The sequence below is a fragment of the Chrysochloris asiatica genome, unplaced genomic scaffold (assembly GCF_000296735.1).
Source record: "Chrysochloris asiatica unplaced genomic scaffold, ChrAsi1.0 scaffold00286, whole genome shotgun sequence".
In the NCBI taxonomy this organism is placed as follows: domain Eukaryota; kingdom Metazoa; phylum Chordata; class Mammalia; order Afrosoricida; family Chrysochloridae; genus Chrysochloris; species Chrysochloris asiatica.
This window is the reverse complement of record NW_006408804.1, coordinates 593,209-597,162: the sequence shown is the minus strand read 5'-3', so window position 1 is coordinate 597,162 and position 3,954 is coordinate 593,209. Positions and strand designations below refer to the sequence as shown.

Sequence of the window (3,954 nt, the reverse complement as noted above, 5' to 3'; positions counted from 1 at the left end):
ATTAATCATTGGAAATATATGAGAGTTAGTAAAAAAGTATTGTTACTAAGGTTTCAGTTTCAATGTACAGGTTTATTCCACATAAAACATGTTTAACACTGTCTTTGTGATAAGTGAATGGCTATAGACAAGTTCTTTCAATAATACACTTGTCTTAGTCTTATTAAGGTACATTCAAAAACAGGAAGTTTTTTGTGTCATGGAAAAGAACTAATAACAAAACTTTTAGTTGACATCTTCCAAATCATTGAAACTTTGCAACAAGTTTACAGGAATGCTACCTTACACAAAACAACAGTTTTAGATGAATCAAGCAGTTTAAGGAAGGCCAGGAAGACCTCAAAGCTAAGCCAAGAAAGGGAAGACTATCAACCTTAACAAATAAAGAAACTGTTGCTGAAGTCCAAAAATTGGTATAAGAAATCCGTTGAATTGCCATTGATATCATAGCTACTAAGGTTGGGAGTACATGTAGTTCTTCATTTTCAATTTTAAGGAAATATCTTGTTTCAGCAGTCCGTGAGTGCCAAAAGTATTGCACAAAGATCAGCTAGCTCAATGAGCTAATCTTTCCATCAGTCTTTTTTTAAGCATGATCATAGCTAATGAAAACAATTTTATGGAATGCATTGTAACCAGGGGTGAGGCTTGGATTTATCAATGCAATCCAGAGAGCAAGATCTAATTGAAAAAGTAGAGTTTGTGGGGATATGCTGGACCAGTTTAATTCAAGGCAGAAAGGTCAGCTCAGAAGGTGATAGTGATTGGGTTGGGGGATTCCAAATGGGTCATCTTGATAGATTTTCCCAAAGGACACAGGATAATCTTGGGGAGTTATTATCAAGAAAGTGGAAAATTTTCTTGGTGAGGAAAAAGTCAGCCAAGTTGCACTAAGGGATTTTTTTCCATCATGACAATGTGTGAGCTCATTCTTCCAGGGTAGAGAAGACTGTTCTATGGGAATTTCATTGGAAACCCATGCCCCAGCCACCCTACAATCCTGATCTGGCCACTTCAGACATCTTTTTGTTCCCCTTATTAAAAAAACATTTTAAAAGAACACTATTTGCGTCCATCAAGAAGCCAAAACTGCCATTTTGATGTGATGTAAATTAGAGTGCAAAGGTTTTCAGAGAAGGGTTAAAGAGATGGAAGTACTACCTTCATAAGTGTATAGACCTAGATGGAACATATGTTGAGACACAGTAACTTCATATTTTGATAGTTTTACTTAAGGGTAGCAATACTTTTTGACTGGTGTTCACATAATATCTGGATTCTAGTTTCTTACATTTAACTATCAACTGTTTAATTCTTATCACAAGTACTATTGTAAGAAATAATATTTATAAAGGAATTATCTAGGCATAACAAACCTACTAATTTCTTTTTAGGTATTAGAACTTTTATCTTAGGAACAAGTCAGATCAATAGTTTTTTTTTTTTGTTTTTTTTTGAGTCTTCATTTTTTTTCAACTCTTGAATTTTGGCTTTCTTGGTATCCTTAGGCCAACATCAAACAAAAAAGTAAGAAAATTAATGACACTTTTAGATTGATTTTCTTATTACAAAATCTGTTTTGTTTGATTTCTAATACAAAATCCACTGTGTTGATTCCAACTCGTAATAACCCTGTATAGAGTTTCCAAGGCTGTAAATCCTTATAGGAGAAAACAGCTTTATTTTGCTTCTGCAGAACAACTGGTGGGTTTTAACGACTGACCTTGTGGTTAGTAATCCAGTTCTTATCCTACAATGCCACCAGGGCTCCTTATTTCTGATACACACACACACACACACAAGAAAACAAAGCATGTTGTCAAGTTGATTCTAATTCATAGTGACCCTACTGGACAAAGTCGAACTGCCCCATATGGTTTCCAAGGCTATAATCTTTATGGAAATAGATGACCACATCTTTCTCCCTTAGAACAGCCAACCTTTGGTTAGCGCTTAACCATTGTGCCACCAGAGCTTCTAAATACAAGCACATTGGAAGCTAGTTTTAAATTATACTATTAGAGACAGTCCAATTCGGGACTTTGACAAATAGACAAAATTTTGTAACCATCACTACAACCAGCAATACAGTTACAGCACTCCATCTCTTTTAAGAATGATGTTGGAATCTGGATTGGGGTTGTGCTGTATCTGTAGATTACTTTGGGTAGTACTGGCATTTTCAATATACTAAGTCTTCCTATCTATTATCATGGCTTATTACTTATGATTCCTTTTTTTTTTTATAAATTTCTTTTGGTATCTTGTAGTAGTTTTATTTGTATCAATCTTTTGTGCCTCTGGTTAGATTTATTCCTAAGTATTTAATCTTTTGGGTATCCATGATAAATGGTATTATTTTTCTCATTTCCTTTTCAGAACTGTCTTTTTTAATATAGAGGAATCCAAATGATTTTTGTATGTTGATCTTGTATTCTGCCACTTTGATGAATCTTTCAATGAGTTCCAATAATTTTATTGCTGAGTCTTTGGGACCTTCTATGTAAAGGATCATATCATCTGCAAATAGAGAGAGTTTTACTTCTTGGCCAATTCAGATACCTCTCATTTCCCTTTTTTGCGTTTTATCTCTGGCTAAGACTTCCAATTCAATATGGAATAGGAATGATGATAAAGGGCATCTTTGTCTTGTTCCTGTTCACAAAAGGAATGCTTCCAGTTTCTCTCTGTTGATAGACTGTTGAATTTGTGTATATGCTCTTAATTATGTTGAGGAATTACCTTTCTATTCCTTGTTGAATACTTTTTATCAAGAATGGATTTGGGGAGGAAAATACCCCCATCCACCGAGAAGACTCCAGCCACCGTCCCTCCTTCTCTTTCTTTCTCCTCTGGGGACAACCAGGCACCATGCCATGGACGTAATAGCTCTTCAAGTCTGCAATTAAAAATGGCCTCCAATAAAACTACATTGCAAAAAATGGGAAAGAAACAGAATGGAAAGAGTAAAAAAGTTGAAGAAGCAGAACCTGAAGAATTTGTGGTAGAAAAAGTGTTGGACCGATGTGTAGTTAATGGGAAGGTGGAGTATTTCCTGAAGGGGAAGGAATTTACAGATGCTGATAATACTTGGGAACCTGAAGACAATTTTGATTGTCCCGAATTAATTAAGACATTTCTGAATTCTCAGAAAGCTGGTAAAGAAAAAGATGGTACAAAAAGGAAATCTGTATCTGACAGTGAATCTGATGACAGAAAATCAAAGAAAAAAAGAGATGCTGCTTGCTAGAGGTCTTGATCTTGAGCGAATTATTGGTGCTACAGACAGCAGTGGAGAACTAATGTTTCAAATGAAATGGAAAGATTCAGATGAGGCAGACTTGGTGCTGGTAAAGGAGGCAAGCATGAAATGCCCTCAGATTGTAATTGCATTTTATGACGAGAGACTAACTTGGCATTCTTGTCCAGAAGATGAAGCTCAATAATTGTTTGCATTACTATATATATATAAAATTTAGCTTTTTTTTGTTTTTTGTATTTTGATTTACTAGTGTGAAGAATAACTATATTCTAATGGAACTCAAGTTTGATGTTTGTTTTGAAGTAGTATTGGGGGAGCTGTTGGGGTTTTTATTGCTGCTGCTTTCTGTAGTTGCTTCATTTATCAGAAGAAAAAAAAATTCAATATCATGGTATATTGTTTCCTCTGCATTAGATAACAGCTTTTCTAAATATTGGGAAATTTTACCGAGTTGTTAACTGAGTGAGAACTTGTGTTTAACCCATAAAAATATGCCTAAGGACCATTCTGGGTTTGAGGTTGTTTTTATGTATATGTAAATTTATTTGATTTTCTTTTACATTGACCAAAAACAAAACTCTTCTATACAAAACTGGCATTCAGAACCATGGGTACCTTTATATTGTTTCAGGGATGCTATCATTCTGAGCAACTCAAGAAATAGATCTCAAGTAAAATAAAAAAAATTGTAA

At 34.6% G+C, this 3,954-nt stretch overlaps 1 pseudogene; it reads left to right on the top strand.

Moving 5' to 3' along the window:
* Positions 1 to 2,911: 2,911 nt before the first annotated feature.
* LOC102835293 lies at positions 2,912 to 3,446 on the top strand (annotated as a pseudogene).
* The last annotated feature ends 508 nt before the right edge of the window (positions 3,447 to 3,954 follow it).